Genomic DNA, 18960 nt, shown 5'->3' with positions numbered 1-18960 from the left:
TGAGCATATGAGTCAAATATCGTTAGCATCTCACTCAAAACTAGCAAAGGACAACTTGTGAAGGATACAAATGAAGACAAGGAACTTTATGTATTCATGCCCTATAGCTGGGGCCCTGGGTTTTAGCATGTAACTTATCTTTTTACCTAACTGCAGTCTTACATTTTTGGATGCCTCAATTTCCAAAGGAGAGTATAGAGATTGCAATTTATTTTTTTTAAAGATTTTATTTATTTATTTGACAGAGAGAGAGACAGCCAGCGAGAGAGGGAACACAAGCAGGGGGAGTGGGAGAGGAAGAAGCAGGCTCCTAGCAGAGAAGCCTGATGTGGGGCTTGATCTCATAACGCCGGGATCACGCCCTGAGCCGAAGGCAGAGGCTTAAGGACTGTGCCACCCAGGCGCTCCAGAGATTGCAATTTAAATAATGATTCTGCCTAGAGCTACTTTTTCATTTAAATTAAATGCAAAGCAAGAGTGGATGAAAAGAACATTGCTTAGAAATAAACACGATGAGCTCCAGGATGAGGGGAGATGTAAAACAAACAAGATATTCCAATAGGAATCTGATGGGTTGCTGGCCGTTGCAATTCTTCATTAATTCTGTAAATCACGAACAGGGAGAATAGCATTCCTTGTTTTCGCACTGCCTTGATTTTAAAAATGTGCAAATGGTTTATAGATGTCAGGACTGATGTCCAAAATGCCTTTGGGCTACGCATTGTCTTTTCTTAACTTATGGGGTACCTTGAGTGACAAAAGGTGACACTCTGTTCCTCCAGATCCCAGAGCAATCAATGCCAGAAATAGAAATGGACCCTTACTCTCTGCCCCTTGCTTCATCCACTGAACAGATGCTGTGTGATGTCTGGGGTAGCTAAAGAACACATTGTGCTTAGAGATTCTATAAATTTCTCTTCGTGCCCCTCAAGGACCTACAAATTGTTTCATAGAGTCTGTATATTCCTTAATGGATTTTTTTTTTTACTTCCATCTATATAAAATGTTCATTTCAACTTTGTCAAATGTAATATTTCAATTCAAGAGCAACAATCTAGGATAATAAAATATTCCGATTTTCTCTTCTTCATGTTATCTATCCCTCCCCCATTTTTTAAATTTTAAAAAATTTATTATTATGATATGTTAGTCACTATACAGTACATCATTAGTTTTTGATGTAAAGTTCCATGATTCATTGTTTGTGTATAACACCCAGTGCTCCATGCAATACGTGCCCTCCTTAATACCCATTACCGGGCTAGCCCATCCCCCTCCCCCCCCTAAAACCCTCAGTTTGTTTCTTGGAGTCCAAACTCTCTTGTGGTTCATTTCCCCCTCTGTTTACCCCCTTCATTTTTCCCTTTCTTCTCCTAACGATCTCCCTGCTATTCCTTATGTTCCACATATAAGTGAAACCATATGATAATTGTCTTTCTCTGCTTGACTTATTTCACTTAGCATAATCTCCTTCAGTCCCATCCATAGTGATGCAAATGTCGGGTAATCGTTCTTTCTGATGGCTGAGTCATATTCCATTGTGTATACGGACCACACCTTCTTTATCCATTCGTCTGTTGAAGGGCATCTCGGCTCCTTCCCTATTTTTGTATAACAGACAATATGTGGCGCTGTATGGAACTTGAAAAGTCCTATTCTGCCTTCAGCTTGTGTGGAATCATCCCTTCAATACAACTTTGATCCTTTCTTAGTATTCCATTCCCGATAATTTACAATCCTATCATGAAATCCCTTTCTTCTCAACTAACAGATTTATAAACCAGAGAAAGTCAGTGAATACATCTATCTTTTTTAATCTTCTCAATAATGAAAATGTTGCAGCAACCTAGTGGCCACTGACTAGCTATCAATTAATGAAATACTCTACTTTCTTTTTTAAGAACACTTCCTTTGTCATAAATATTGATGAAGGACAGCATCTCAACATCCGTCATTTTTAGTAGCATTTCTGTATCTACAGAGGATGTTAGAATCTAATCCAGAGGTTGGTTCCTGACAGCCCACAAATGTGTTTTATTTGACCCCCAGGGCTTAATATTTGAAACAGTTATCAACATTTAGATGTGTATTTCATATAAAATTCCACATATTTGTATTTGTTGAAAATCATCGTATCTAGCTCGACTGGAACCACATTCCCATAGGACAACATCTAAGGGGTAGCCAAGTGGAGCTAAGTGGCTTTAAAAGGCTGTGTGCTTCCAAGTGCTTCACATTCTCAGACTTCCCTCCGTCTCTGATCCTGAGACCTTGTGCCATCCCCACTCGTCTGAATGCCTCTGTCGCCCCAGAGTAGGGATCTAATTTTCAACTCCTGGTCTAAGGAGAAACATGCATTCTGTCCCTGCCTCTATGACTTAACGGGTTTTAAAAACCTTTCCAAACTTTTACTTTCTCCTTGAAAACTACAGGACATTGGCATAATATGTAAATGGCAGTATCCAAAATGACTTCAGGGTCTGAGGAGACACGAACTATACAGACATGAAGCATCTGTAAATTGTTCTAGATGGTTTATTTTGATGGCACTAAGATTCATCAACAGTTTCCTTTTGATAGTTTTTAATTGGTCATTGCAAATGACAGGTATAGCATTGCTTAGAATATATACTCAGTACATCCCATTAATTGCTCTCAAGTCAGTAATTCCATTACAGTTTATAACATTCTAAAGACCAACCACATGAAACAATTAATTTAGCTAATGATTCTGAATTTCTACTATTACCCAATACAGGCAGGAGATTCTGTTTAGATGAAATGGCTTCTTAAAGTGGAAAGGTGCAAATCTTCATAGTCCGACGAACCTTGGGGCTTAATAATCTCTAAAGAGATCAGTAAAATCTTACTTCAACAGTTGCTACTATTACTACACCAAAATCTTCAGTTAGTAAATTCATCAAGGTATCTTAATGTCTCCAGAAGAAAAATCTTTAAAATCTAAATAAAATCAAGGGCTTCTTTGAAAAAAAGTGATTTTCATCATCTTTAAGTCAGCAACTCACCTACTTTTATAACACTCAATAAGAGCCCCATGAGTTACCCAGGGTCAGAAATAATTTTTAGGGCCCAGAAAAGTCAAAAAGAGAAAAATATACAAATCAGTGCAATTTGGAAATATGTATAATATCAGTTAGCAAGCATAAAGTCTGTTCCAAAGCTGAAGAATTGCATGAGGTTCAGATCTGAATCTGAATGGGAGAGACCAGCTGCTGGATATGAAGCTAAGCTTACAAGGACAGCAAATGGTACCGACAACTTTATGTTCTCCCCTAAATTATTTCTTTATATAGTTTTTCATATGCAGACCAGTTGACAAATATGTAATACAAAATATTCAGCTCTATGCATCCTTTTATTCCTTGTCTCATTTTTAAATGAGACAGTGGATCATTACCTTTAGTAGTGATTAGATTGAACCATATCCACTTGTTACTTTTGTAGATCGAAACAGTTGAATATTGGGAAGTTCATAAAATATAAGTTCTGTGTGAATTTATGATGCCAAATAAAAAGGAATAATCATTTTTGGTATTTCTAAACTTCCACCATAATGACTTCCAATGCTTTAGTTGAAATATCTACTTTAAAAAAAATGAAGAACTGTATTTTACAAATGCTATGTTAATTCCTTCCTTTCCCCTTACTTTGATGCAAACTTTGTCTTTCAGAAGAGCCAGTGCAAGTTACCATATCAGGCCAACTGCCCAAAGGTTATTATTGCTTCTCCACTAATCTGGAGGTCTGGCAGTTCATAATCTCAAAATTGGGTAGGACAGAGAATGTGGTCAGATTCCTAGCTAGGGTTTTCCGGGTACCCCATTTGAATAATGCTGCCTCATCATACATAAGAAAATTCAAATGCTTCATTTACTTACCATTCTGGAGAAAATGCCACATACTGAATTTCGACTCTGTGCCAGATATTTAGAATATATCAATTAACTTTTATCTGCATTATAACTCCATTTCATATAGGCACGTGAAGCCTATTTTACAGATGAGGAAAATGAGACACAGTGTCAATCTTACTTAATATCACACCTCCCGGAGCTCCCTGATGCTAAAGCTTGTGTTCATTGTGTGGTGTCATGCTGCCATAAGTGGCTGACTGTCTCTCTCTTTAATCACCAAAGCTTCAGTTTTTATTTAGACCATTTCTAATGGGAATCTTTCAAAAGAAATCTTTCTGAAATAAAAAGTGTTCTAAAATCTTTCTTCTTAAACATGGCTGTTTTACCCAATGTATTTTCTTAATACTTAGTTACGTCATTATGTATACATCACTTATTTTGCAGGTTGAAAAACATTAACTGGCTCGAGAGCATTGAAAGCTGTTTATCTTTGTTAACTTTAAATATAAAACTGTCAGTTATTTTACCAGCAAGAATGGGTTTAATCAGGAATAGCAGAGAATTGCAGTTTAGGTCGAGCAAGCTGCCACAAAGCCATAGGCAAGTCCAGAGAACAAATGCGAGGAGTGCTCTTTTGTAGATAAAAAGGGAAGTCGGGAGGGTTATTATAAAGAAAAGAGTCCACTGGAGTGAACTTGGAGTTCAAAGTATAGTGGCTTTTCATTGGCTGAGCTCTTGTGGGTGGGGGGCGGGGCAGGAAGAAAAACCTTTTTTCCTCCTGCTGAGGTATAAAGTAGCTAAAGTAACATTATTGGCAAGGTTCCTTTCTTCCTGTTGGTATCTGCAGTTGATGACTGACCGTAGTAGATCGTGAGAGGTACCCCCTTCGGGTCTCCTGACTTCATTTTAAAGGAGATTTTCTTTTATTAATTTCACATCTTCATTCTGCATCTGCCAACCTGCTGTATTTTGGAAGCCCTTTATAGGGGCAGAAAAGTTTTCCCTTCTTCCGTTTTAGGTCCTTTGGCTGGTCTGATAATTAAATCAGTGTAAGGCGGATCAACGGTAGAAAAACAAACAAAAGTTTAATAACACATATATATGGGAGAGACCCAGGAAAACCAAGTAACTCACTGAAATGACCAAAGCCATCGCCTTAAATACCATCTTCAGCTAAAGACAAAAGAAGACCTTTGCGGAAAGGAGCCCAGCTATGGGAGGTTACCAGGAAAAACAGTGTATAAGGGTAAGGTTGTTAAGCAGATTTAAGTTGTTGCCATCTGCATTGATAAGAGTTCTAGAGATTGCCTCCTCCAGGTGCAGCAAGGGAGACATCCTTACAAATGGAGATTTTCCTTATAAATGTGAATACCTCTTAAAAAACAGTAACTTCTATTGGGTTTTCCGTGTCTGCTGTGTTTTAAAAATAATCAACGTGCCAAAGAGGCATATTTTGGGGTGGCAAAATCTGCTCTCTTGCACCTTTTATCTGTTTTTGTTGTTTTCAATCTCCCTGCTCTTGGAATCTGCTGCCAGGTCTCTGTTCCTTCAGGAGCCCTTAGTCAACATTCACATAGCTACTGCTTTTCTGCTTTAAACAATGACAAAAATTAAGAGTTATAAAATTGGGTCTATACAAGGGCCAGTTCTAGATGAAATTCTGCAGCATTATCTTCTGATCGTTGGCAAGAGTTTTAGCAAGTACAAACATTTTGGCATCATGCCAGGATTCCTGGACCTCTCTTTGGCATCCTTCTTAATTCTCAGTTTTATTTGGAATTATATGATTAAAAAAAAAGCCCTCAACAAATACGTTTTTGATGTCTCCAGGATGTTTCCCTCGAACCAGAGCCCAGTTCTGGGGAGTAGGTTTGCTGTTTCATTTCCTCAGAAATATGTAAACTTGGAGGCAATGAAAATCTCTGCCCTAGTATGAGGCTAGATAAAGCTTTCTTTATACTTGCAAAAAATATCCAGACTCATCATTTGCGATGCCTATTGGCTCTGTCATCTTGCTGTGTTTCAGCTCCATTATAACATGAGCCCCAAGGGCAGTCAAAGTGATTTAGAACACTCTTAGAAAATTATTTTGTTTTCAAAATCACACTTTCCTAATGAACCAGGTAAGCTTTTCACAACAAATTTCTCCATCCAGTGGTGGTGTTGTCTGCAGCCAACACTTCCCTTACTTCTCAGGGCTTCTTTCAGTGAGAAGGAGGAGCCCAACAGGCTAGTCTGCTGAGAGCTGTGGGAAGGGAAAGGATGAGTAAACCACAAAATAACAAAAGGATCATTAAAAGAAAAGCATTTCAACTGAATTGGAGCATTATCTTTTCTACTAAAATCTTTTTGTTTTGTTTTGGGGGTTTTGGGGGGGTTGTGTTTGTTTTCTTGCCTTAACACATTCACATCTGTGGGGCATCTGGACTGGATGGGGGCCGTGGCACAGGTGGTGAAAGAATCCACTGGAGGCAGAACAGAAGAGATAAAAGTGTTTTGAATACAACGCGAGGGAGCAGCGGGCAAGACAGCAGAGGAGAGGCTGTGTGCCACTGGGAAGCAGAGGTCAGGGGCCAAAGTTAAACCGGCAGAGTGAGGGGTATGGGGACGCAGGGAATTTTCGTTTTTGGTAATCTCAGGAACTGTGTCTGGTTGTAACTGTCAGTTAGGGTCTATGGCTATTTCAAGGTGGGTTGCTTAATGAGCCTGTTTGCGTCAGCTCGGTAGTCACTGTGGGCCCTTTTGCCTTGCTCAAGTTTCTATTGCTCAAGCCTGTTGCCTAAAAGTGGCGTTTAACATGCCCTCGGAACTGCAACTGATATTTCAATTAAAATAATATTGAATGTGAGTAGAGAGCAATGCCAACATGTCTAACGTCAAATGATTATAAGATGGAAAATACAAGCGTCTCATGCTTTTTTCTAATAGATACTTGGGTTTTATCATATGGCCTCATCCTTTTGTCTTTTGAGAGAATACTAGTAGTTGATTAGTCTTTAAAATTTCAAAAACAGGAAGACTGTAGTCAACTGGGATCCTTATTATAGAATAGTTTGTTCAAAATAGAAATATTCTTCTTTAAGTAGCAGAAGAGCTTATTAATTGGTGAAGTTTCCATCCATAAGCAGAGTCTTCCCTCAAGGCATATGTGAACTCCAATCAATGGCAAACTGTGTTCTGAATGATTGTTCTGGAAAAGCTCCAGTCATGCCCAGTTCACTCATTCACTCAACTCACTGCACTATCTAATATGGGCCAGTTGTGCTCAGTAGTGAACCAGATAGAAAAAAACTTTGCTCCCAGACTGCATCCACTACAGGAAGGATGGGAAAAGATGAATTACTTACAATATTTTGTAATAAATTTGAAAGGCCTGGTAATCAGTGGATGGTAGTGTGGGGATCGAGAATTTTCTATAACTCCAGAGGGAATGGTAAAGGTAATTAAAAGAGAGCAAGGCATCATGTTTGGTCTTTACTTATGAGACTGGCCATAAAAAAGGATTTCTTTTTGTACAGTAACTACAAGTACACAGCAGAATGACTTTCCTCTTGTTATCCATGCTTCACATAACCTAGGCAAATCAAGAAGATATTACTTAGCAATGGGATATCCAGAACATCAGGCAAAGAGAACTGGGAATATAGAACAGGATTTGACAGAGGGTGTCACAGAGGAGACTTGACCAATTCCTGAGTAATCATTGTTGGCGGGAACATTTCTCTTCAGCACTTCCTTATTAGTAGATCCAATTATATATTACTTCAGTTCTGTTTCTCTCTTTGAAAATTATTGCTTGAAGAACATAACCTCACTTGCTTGGTAAGAATGTCACCTTGTGTTACTATTCTCGATATGAAAAGAAACACTTAACTTTCATTAGATTTGCTATTGAAGTCTTTAACAGGATACAGTTCCATCCCTGTGAAAATACATTTTTATTTTGAAAAGAACAAGGGACACAGGAAATGGAACTTCTTTTATATACTTTGTATTTTGATATTGAAACATAAACTATGGTTGAAATGAGGGAATTAATGTTACAATGATCCATATGGAAAGCATAAAAGCATCCAATTAGAATGTGCAGACGCATATGCAGACACACACACACACACACACACACACACACAGAGTTACAAATAAAGATTTCCCCAAAGCATCATCTTATGACTGAGTTTTTCTTTTAACGAGAAAGAAGTTATATTTGTGTTTCATTTCAAGTTTCCTTAAGATGGCGTAACAATTGAGTTTTAAATTACTTCCGTATTTAAATTTTCCTCCAGCTAAAGATTGTTCTCTCTCAGCTGGGATTATTCCTTAATTCATTTATCCAGTTTCTTAAATCTTGGCATAAAATCTAAGAAAAATTTTCTCCTAAATCAACACAGTTATTTCAGAAGCAAATATTTTAGACCAAATCAAGTTGCTTCTCTTTCGCATTGACAAGTAAGAGAAAAACAAGGAAGACTTTGATGTGATCTGTCTGGAATGATGGTGTCCGGCCCTGTTGTCCAAGCTTCAACATGCTTGTGTGATATTATCCACATTTTAATGAGATAGGTGTCTGAAAGATTTCACTCAAAGAGACCTAATCTCTCACAAGCCAGCTCCCTTCCGATTTTCTATTTTTCTCTACCATTGAGTAGCTCCTCCTCTTTTGCGTCCCACATGGTTGTGTCACCCACTGCCTCATCATACTGTGCTATTATCTTGCATATGAATGTTTTGCCCCAAATTAGGCAAATTTACCCACTCAGGAGCAGGTATAGCAGAACCGGCCCTGTGAAAGGAATAGCATGGAATATTACAGAAGGTGGGGAAAGCAGGGCAGGAGGCAGAGAGGTTGAGCAGTCTACACTCAGTTCTTTTGCCCATTTCCTTTAGTAGTCAAGTGAGTGATGGGCAGAGAGGCCAGCTATGTTACTCTAACAGAGGTGCCTCCACATGGAAACATGAAGCAAAGAGAAAAAAGAGAGAGAGAGAACCCTAACACAGAGAATCCAAAACACAGAGAACCCAAAACTCCGGAATGATAACTATTTTTAAATTCTGTCTTCACTGAAATAAAAGAAAAGTAGCTAAGTTAAAAAGAACAAACAATTCAAACAGTTAAAAAAAAGAAAAGAAAAAGAGATAAGAAAAAAATAGTGCTGGACTAAGAGTCAGAAGGTCAGATTTTAATTCTGGTTCTGAAGCTTAATATTACCTTCTGAGCCTTGCCTCATTTTCTCCATAGAACAAGGACTGGATGAGATTATCTTTGAAGTTTCTTTTAACTTAAAGTATTGTGATTTCATGAAAAGCAAAGTGAGCAATCCACTTATTTAAAAGGAAAAAAAGAAAGAAACCTTATATTTAAATGATTTTCAAGCATTCAGAAGGAAAGGAAAAAGGTACAGAGAGAATTCTTCACATCCACAGTAGCTTAAATTGTGCTCCCTGGTGGCCTGGGGAGATCCTCCAGGCCCTGAGGCCCAGCCCATATGTGCCTTACACTGTCCCTGGAGGCTCTTAGTCTCATCACCATAAAGAATTCCAGGAGAGAGCAGACCCACAACAGTTGATTGGTGCAGGGAGGAAAGTTTACTAAAGGTGGGAGTACGCTCTGGAGATGTGACGATGGGTGAGCACAAGAGAGAGCTGCACTCCGGGTTTGGGTCTCTATCTTTTATTGACCTATGTTAACTAAGGTGGGGAATATTTATTACTTGGGGAGGACATTTCTTGGGAGCAAGCACTTGGTCGGAGTCTCCGGCCTGCTTTGTCTGGAACCTGTCTGGTTTGCTCTGGCTTCTTGTTGGCTTTGTTTTTGGAGCACTGCCAGGACAGTTCTCTCACTTTTCCCATAGCTGGCCATGACCCCTGCTTGGCTGGCCTCCAGGCCTTTCAAAGGCTAGCCAGCTGCCTACTGGAACAGTTGCACAGCACAGGGTGCTGAGTAAACAGAAGTCCAAGGTCCGAGTCCTAAAAGAAGGAACATATGTGCTTTCTTAATCTTGCCTGCTACCCTTTAAAGCAAATCATGGTGAGAAAACAAGATATCTTGTATATTTTAAAAAGACAACCATGAAAAGGCATGACTAAGGGGACTAAAGAAAGATGGGGGGAGGGGAAAGGGAGAAGGAAGAGAAAGCAGAGGAAAGAAGCAAAGAGAGGAGAAGGGAGTTTGAGGACAGTTGAGGATGAGGAGGCATCCTGAAAGGTGAGTAGAAGTTAGATGTCAGGGTCCAGGCCACACTTCATTTTTTCTTATGAGTTGTAAGCAGGTGGCTAAAGGCTAAAGTAAATTAAATTCAAGTTGTTCTTGACAGAAAAGCTGTTCTGCAGCCCTGAGATGCACATGGAAGATTTCTGACCCTAAGAAAAGAGGCAGGCAGGCTGGGCTGAAAGCCATTTTCTCCTTGGCACAGTAAAGAAAACCAGGTTGATTGAAGGTCTAAGCCAATTAGCTTAGTTGAGTCTAAGTAAGATAATTATATTTTCTTGAAAGCTAAGGTTTCCATAAATGCAGAGCTAGTTTAATACAGAAGTTGAAATTTCAATGGAGCATTTTTATAAATAAACAACACAAACAAATTTTTGAGCCAGATCTTTTCAGCATCTAGGAAGTGACTTATCTTAAGACACTGATAATTTCCTATTGGGCTCTTTATCTACAAGACCATCCCAACAGCCAACTGTGTCTGAAGGACCACACGGAGAGGTTCCAGTAATGCCCAGTTATGATTCACTACTCCCACTTCATTCATTTGGTCACCAGATATTTACTGAGTGCCAGTCACTGTCCCTGGTGCTGAGATTATAGTGATGAACAAGCGAAATTTGGGGATCTTAGAGAATATACATTCTTGTGGGGTAGGGAGTTTGAAAATGAGTTAGTTGTAATATTTTGAAAGAGACTTAAAAATGGTATGGGAGATAATTATTTCTAGGTGAAAAAATTCTTCATTTCACAGCTGTCTCACCATTTCATCAGGGGGACAATTTAATAAAGAAAATGAAGATGGAAAGTTTGCCGTATGAACGTCAGGAACCAGAGCTAGGAAGATGCACAAAAGCTACCCTGTCCACATTGGCCAAGAAAAACTACCAAGAGTCTGTGGAATGCTGCTCATTCCCACAGATAATTTACTTTATATCAGGAAACAGGTTATATAAATGAATGAAGCAGTCTGATTTTATGGTGATAAATGACAAAATGCAGTCCAGGGGATATGATGAGGCATAGTGAAGACTATGGCATTCTGGAATAGATGTGCCTCCTCTAAACAGAGTAGTTAACTACTCATCTCTAGTGGCCTGTTGCCAAATCAACTACTTTGTCAGAAAGTAATTCAAACTTGAAAACTATTCAAGCAAAGCAAAACAGATCTGAAGGCTAGAATCAGCCCACAAACCAAGAGTTTGTGATCTCTACTGGATAGACATGCCCATGTATTCATGCTGGATAGTATTTGCCCAGCGGAGTATGACATCATGCAGCGGAAAGGACCTAGACTGGGGGTGTCCAGAACAGCTGGAGTCAGACCCCCCAGCAAAGTTGTGCTGTGGCTTTCAGTGAGTCCTGTGTCCTGAAATGGGATCTATCAGAAAAATGGAAGGTAGAAGGACAGCAATAATACCTTCTTTGCCGACTTTTCAGGATTCTTGTGGGGAATAAAATGATGTAAGTGAGAACCTTGTAAGCGGTGAATTCCTACAAAGTGATATTATCTTCCCCAGCTCTCCGTTACGAACACTGTAGTAAGTTCACTTTTCCAATCTTCCTCAATCCATATTTAGGTTTGAATTCACTTTAGGACTAACAAGAGAGTAGCGTGAATTTTTGCAATGAACTATTCATGGAGCATTGAATTATTTTAGGGGTACGTGCATTGATTATTTTGTAGTCCAGTAATTTCAAATGTATAGTCATCCAGATAAGAGTTATGCTGGTTTAAGTTTGCAAGTTTATCTACAGAGAACTTGCTGAGAAAATTAATAAAGTAATCAGAATTAAGACAGGAAAGACATCAACATCCTGAAACCTTTTCAGGAGTTCATGAAAAATGTTAAAACAATTAACCTCGCCTGGTATATTTCAACAAAATTTATTTTTTGCTTACCTCCTAAAGGGTTGTGTTCAGTGTACCAGATAGCCGTTTGCATATGAACACCTTATACAGTAATTAATCATTTTTATAGATTTGTTGAAATATTTCCTTTGAAGACTTACACAAAGTAATCCAATAGTTCAGTTATTTTCATTTACCCCCTCTGACTAGTGTGATGATCCAGAACTTGAGCTCTGGACTCAGACTGTCAGGGTGTGGGTCCTTGATCGTGGTCATTGTAGCAAGTGACTGAATTTCTCCATGCCTGTGTTTCCTCCTGTGCTAAGCGGAGATAACAAAAGCATGCGCCCCCTTGTATGGTTGTTAGCAGGTCTGTTGAGATAGTACATGTAAAGCACTTGGTAGTGTGTCTGGAACATGATAAGAATACATGTTAATTATCCATATATGTAAATTTTAAATGACTTGAACTTCAACTTCTCAATATTTTTATGGTCCCAGAATTTTTAAGTTAAAAGTGTCTTTTGAGATTGCCACTGGTCTCTGGAACTGTATAAAGTGGTAGACCTCTCCTCCTTTTTAATGCAATTTTATTTGGAATTCAAAAAAATAAAAGCAGTAAAAGGATATCAAGGGCCCCTGTCTTCCTTAGACTTCTATTCCCTGTGACATCCATAGACCAATTTGTGCAGCTGTATGCCTCACCTGGGGAAGACAGAAGATGTGGGCCATGAGGAAAGGTGGTGGGATTATTTTGTATACAGATTAATCCCTAAGCTTGGTCCCTTTTGACTTTAGCCTACCCGTTAAAGGTGTTTGGAAATAACTTCCTGGCGATCAGGCCTTGGATCACAGACCTTCCTCAGGAGCCCTGTGGCTGAGTGGGAAAGACCAAAGATCATGTCAGCCAGCCCCTCTTAGCTGGGGCACCTTAAGGAAGAGATGATGATCTAGGCTGTGGGATCATCTCTCTCCCTCTCCCTCTGCCCCCCCAACTCATGCTATAAATAAATAAATAAATAAATACTAAAATAAATAAATAAATAAACAAATAAATAAATAAATAAATAAAATCTTCAAAATCAAACAAAGAGACACCCCAACCAAAGTCATCACAAATTAACAAGTCTAGCTCTTCATGGGCCATCAATTATCTCCTTCATAAAACATTTAGATTTTTGTGGAAATTAGAGGATGTCAGGGCTTGAAACTTGTAACATACAACCCAAGTGATACTTAAAGACTTCCAGTGGGGAGAGAAAGCATGAATTTTTTTAGTATTCTTCAGGAAACTGCCATAGCATTCGTATCAGAACTTGACAAAGAAAGCTTAATTGGTTGAATTGCATATTTATATTTCAAGCTCCCATCAATTTAGAAGAAATAAAAGAGTAGATTTTAAGAAATCCCTTAGAAGTACCTAATAAAAAGCATTCAGTGATATACTTGAAAAAGCAAGTTGACCAAATATTTCAGAAACTAAAATAAAAGTGCAAAAAAAGGAGTAAAATAAATTTTTTTAAGTCTTAATAAAAGTAGTCTAGAATTCCATTAAGAAAATTCCCAGATAGAGTAAAGAACAAAGAGAAAATTATCAAAGAAGTAATTCAACTGTGCTTCTGAAAAATGAAGGGCATGATTATCTGGCACAAATGAATAAAGACGGAGCTAAAGGTATGCTACTGTAAAACTTCAGGATCAAAGAATAAACAAAAATGGTAAATTCTGGAAGCTTTCAAAGGGTCTCTGATGAATTCCATTGTAATCAGAACTATGGTGGTCTTTTCAACAATGCATGCTTAGGAGATGGTGCAGTAAGGATTTGAGTATTCTAAAGAAATATTCAACCACAACTTTAGTACTAAGCAAGTATACCTATAAAATATAAGACGAGAATAAAGATTTTCAGGCAATGCAAGGATTCTAAAAATTTACATCCCATGCCCTCTTAGGAAACTTTTCAAGGGAGTGCTTGAGCAAAATAAGGGACTTGATACAGGAAAAACATAAGGATTGGAGACACACAAGAAAGCAACATAGTTGGGGGTGGGGGGAGCAAAGGAGCTTCCGGGACAAAGGTTGTGCACCAAACATTTCTAAACTATTTGAAAGCAATCACCCCTGGGTAGGGTGCAGAGGAGGGGAGCAGGAGAAGAAAAAAAGAAAAAAGAAAAAGGAGACCAAGACAGTGACCAGCTCAGAATAAAGAATAAAATAGAAGCCTCAGGGTTAGAGGCCCCCAGAAAAAAAAAAATCAGTTTGGTAGGATGTCTGATTTGCTTGAGGAATAAAATTAAACAGCTTTGAATAGATGCAATAAAGGATATAAAAAAATAAGGTAGGTACATCCTAAGCAAAGAGTTCAAAGGTAATTATCTTTAAAATGCAACAGAAATGTATTGATGAAGTGAACTATTTACGAGCAGCGATTCTCAAGCTTTTTGGTCTCAAGACTTTTTTACACTCTTACTAATTATTGAAGACACCAAACACCTTTGGTTTATGTGGTTATATCTATCAATATTTACCATATTAGGAATTGAAACTGAGAAATGTTCACATATGTACTTATGAAATCATTTGAAAGTAACAAGAAACATTTTCATGTTAAGATATCTATTTTTATGAAAAATTATATTTTTGAAAACACAAAAATATTTAATGAGAAGAGTTGCAGTGGTTTACAATTTATAGACCTCTTAAATGTCTGGCCTAATAGAAGACAACTAAAATCTCATATCTGCTTCTGCATTTAGTCTGTTGTGATACCATAAATCATGTACATTCCGGAAAATCTCTCCATTCACAAATCTTTAAGAATTAATATTAAATAGTTTTGACATCTGAAAGGGTCCCTTGAAAGGGTCCCCAGATGACACTTTGAAAAACACTCCTCTAGAGTAATACCTGACTTCTTAATGAGTACCGTTTTACATAGTTACAATATAATTTCTTATATTGATATAACCAAAATAGCCATATAGTTAGTCACCCTGGGAGTATGGAGTGAGGAGTGCTATGGCTAGCATTAAATCATCAATGGTAATAATAACAGATCAAAAGATGATGTGTAATATCCATGAGTTGTCAATGGCAGCAGAAGCATATTATATAAAATGGTGGAGGTAAATATCAGAAGCATCACCCAGCGTATTTTAAGTGCCTGTCTCTAGATGATGGTAAAGAAGGGTATAGAAGGGTAGAGCAGGAGATTGTCATAAAATGAGTTTCTATGTATTCTTTAAAATGAACATTTCCTGTAGATTTATGGAAATAAATCTCAAAATAGGAATCAAATTTTGATGATTCAGTAGGCCTCAGGTGGGGCATGAGAATTTGCATTCCTCGCAGGCTCCCAGGTGATACCAATTAGAACCACACTTCCTGCAGCATTCACTCACATAAGGAGAAAACTGTTCCTAACTCATAACTTTAAATCATTCTGATGGTATCAGAAAGAAAGCCTCAAGTAGGTACTAGATTGTCTTTTACATCTCTCATATTTTCCAAACTCTTTGAAAGATAGTCTTGAAACTTTCATCAGGAAACCATATCTAACTAAAATTTAAAAGGAAATAGTGGGCAAACTGGTAAAATCCTAATAAAGTCTGAAGTTTAGTTAAAATTAATGTGCCTAATGTTGGTTTCTTTATTTGACAAATGTATCATGGTAATATAAGATGTGAACATTAGGGGAAACTGTAAATCTATAATTATTCCAAAATTAAAAGTTTATTTCAGAATGTTAAATAAAAGACTAAATAACAAAAGAGATAGAAGCCAAAATCCTCTGATTAGACAGATGAGAAAAGGATAAAAGGAGCATCCAGAATCGTTCCTCTTCTTCATTCCCCTTTAACCTCTGATAGTTCCCGAAACTCTAAAAAATCTTTGGCCTCTACAGAAGAAAGATTGGAAACCACCAAATCTAACATTTTATTTTATAAGGAAAAAAACATGGGACCCAAAGATTACTAAGCATCTTACTCAAAATTACACATTTGGGTAAAATAAGAACCAGAATGGAAGATTTCCTTCGGTGTCATGTTTGTTGCTTTTCATCGACTGCAGGTTTTATTTAGATATGTCTACTTTCTTCTCCAATATAGAGAAGTTTTCTTCAATGCGACCACAAGATAGACTCACATATGTCACCCATATAGCCCCCAAGCGAGACTGACCTACGTGTGATCACACAAGTAAGTCAAAAGCCAGGTGCGGCTCACTTATAATGAGAAATGAAGTCATTGGAGAAAGATGAGTTCTGTCTTCTTGGGTAAATTCCTATTTTCCTGGGATCCCAAAAGTGTTTGCGTGGAAGGTGTGTAGATTACCTTGTCAATTGATAGGGTTAAAGGACTTGGCTAAGAAGCAAGTTATAGCTTCGTATTTGCTTGGATTGAGAAAGCCTAATGTTTAGGATTGAATCTGACGCTTTCCATGACTACGTCTCTGGCACACTTCCCAAACAGTATGCCCGGTGTTCCACCTGGTATCTAGTCAGTGAGCCATTGCTGATGCTATCTATACCTGTACAGTTGTCACTTCTAAGGATACACATAAGAAGCAATGTGTCCATGCATTCTGTGGCATCCTTTAAATTATTCACGGGTTTGGAGTTTTGCCTCCAAGAGACATAGAGCTTCATGAGTAACACTGGCCTTCAATGAGGGGTGATGGGCTCATCTATTAGGCTTCCTGTCTATTACCCAAAAGAAAGAAAATACATGCCATTTGGAACACAACCTTGCTTTGTTCTTAGCCTTCACGCACAGCGGTGCACTGTGCTAGGTTACCCCGGCCTTGCATATGTTGGAACTGTCCCTGTCGACCCATTCATACCATCCAAACTCATGGGAGCTTGGGCTAGTGCTTCTCAACTTAGTTATTACAGAGGCAGTTCCTTTGCTCCTAATACGTGTCTCTCAGGCCCCAGTTCCCTTCCATGATCTTAAAGCCAGGAAACACAAAAGGGAAGGGCAGCCCAGCCCCGCAGTGTGTCTCCTTCACTCAGGACCCATCTCTAGTAATATCAGATGAATCACAGCATGAGACTTTACTGAAAATGAAATTCATACTGCAGTCGAAGCCAAAGAAAAGCATAGCTCTGCTTACCTTTAAACAAAAACACATTTCTGAAAGGAAAAGCCAAACTCCTCATTCAAAGTCGCCTTATGGTGATGTTTTAGGAGCATAGTATCAAACTTGTTTACTCAGAACAGTGCCACGAAGTGGTGTTTGCTGGGGGAGGGAAACAAGCCTGTTTAATAATGTAGGTTTTTAAAACAGGCTTTGTCTTGGAGGCTTGATGATTTACAGATAAATCCCTCCTCCGCCCTGCCAAGATAATTGGACTAAAGGGCACATATGTTAACAGGTTTTGTTTTCTTTTCAACTAATAACTAGCTTTGTTGTGGTAATCTGTATTATGCTCATTATTTCAGACTATGCAATATGTCAGGTGATATTCCTCCCGCAGCAGCTCTGTGGGAGACTGCTGGGGAAAGCAACAGAAACAGGGCAAGATACATTTTTTTTTTTCTTAGCAGAAACGACTTCCAGAGAATACGCAGGAACTCCTGGACTTCTGTTGGGGGTGGGGTGGCCTAGAGGAGAGGGGGCAGACTCGTGAATAGAACCTTTCCACCTGCTGCCTTTTTCCTGCTTTTCTGACCGAATGTCTTGCCCACCTAGATTTTTCATCTGTTTTCTAACAAGGTTCGTGATAAAAAGTGAGAACTAGTATTTCATAGGTCAAGTAACACTGCCTTAGATAGTAGATTAGTTTTTTTTTTTAACATAATTTGGTAGATGGTTTGCAATCTTGAAATACCAGAAGGTCCTGCATTGCCATGGATTTCTTGATGCAACTATAACCCATGTTGTCAAGGCAACCCACTTCATGTTTTCCCTCATCTAGAAAACCATTTCCAGTGTTGCAAACCTTAAATCATAATCATCTTTTATAATACACAGGGTCAAACACATCCCTTGTATGCACAAAGCTATTACTTTTTTTTATAAGATATCGCGCCATTACAGAAGACTTTGACTTGAGGGATAATGTGTGTATTAAAGCATTAAAGTTAAAATAATCCCATAGTATTTATGTCCTCTCTCTGCATTTCCAGGACATGTGAGGTTGTTTGCTACAAGCAGTTACATTTTTGAAGCTCTAGTAAAAATGTTGACATATTTTGACTAATTTCTATGTAAATTGATTGCAATCAACAGCTTTTTCATGGTTTGTGAAATTAAATCACTTAAAAGACAAAGTATTTTCTGAGGTTACTATCACCCACCAGTTGTATATATATTCTCCCTTGTTGAGTCAAGGCCCAGTTTTGAAAGTTCTTCCCTGTGATTGGGATAACTCCACAACTGTCTGAGAGGCTGGGACAGCATCACACGGGAACTCGGAGACTGACATCATGGAGGAGAGTGTCCCCCCCCGAGATCTGGGCTGTTTGAGTGGTTGGTTTAAAAGGAAATCCCAATGAAAGGATAGTAAGGATCATTACTCCTTTTGCTGGTCCACTATTAACAAGAAAATTGGATTCTTTCTGAGGTTTAGAAGTTTTAAGACTTCATTTTTAACCCAATAGGCTATGTTTAAGTTCCACAGTGATCGCAAGTAATTCTTAGTCACTCATCTAGTACAGTTCGCCTGGGTTTCCAGTTAGTTTTTCAAACATTTATAAGACTTCCTGCCCCTTGCATTTTTGATCAAAAGCTGATTGCATAAACGTAACCATGTTTCATTTCATGACTCCCAAAGGTTTCAGAACACAAATATGTGGATTTAAATGAAGTTTCTATATGTGTCTTAATGCCTCAGAGCATTTTCATGTTGCACGTTTATTAGATAAAACATACCTCAGCTCCTTTCAGCTGCCATTCTTATTTCAATAAGCTAAAGAATTTTATCCATATAAAATAGTACAAATTATCATATCCACTGTTGAAGAATTGGCATTATTTTCTTTCCATTATTGTGATTTGACAGATGAGGCATTCAAACGTCAATC

The 18960-nt window shown here is 38.3% G+C and overlaps 1 protein-coding gene across 2 annotated transcripts in view; it reads left to right on the top strand.

Annotated features, from left to right (window-relative positions):
- Nucleotides 1-18960, top strand: part of MARCHF1 (membrane associated ring-CH-type finger 1) — an 84989-nt gene that overhangs the window by 31000 nt on the left and 35029 nt on the right. The window lies entirely within an intron of this gene.

Source organism: Ursus maritimus, unplaced genomic scaffold (genome assembly GCF_017311325.1).
Source record: "Ursus maritimus isolate PB19 unplaced genomic scaffold, ASM1731132v1 scaffold_11, whole genome shotgun sequence".
Taxonomy (NCBI): domain Eukaryota; kingdom Metazoa; phylum Chordata; class Mammalia; order Carnivora; family Ursidae; genus Ursus; species Ursus maritimus.
This window is presented reverse-complemented; position numbering and strand designations above follow the sequence as displayed.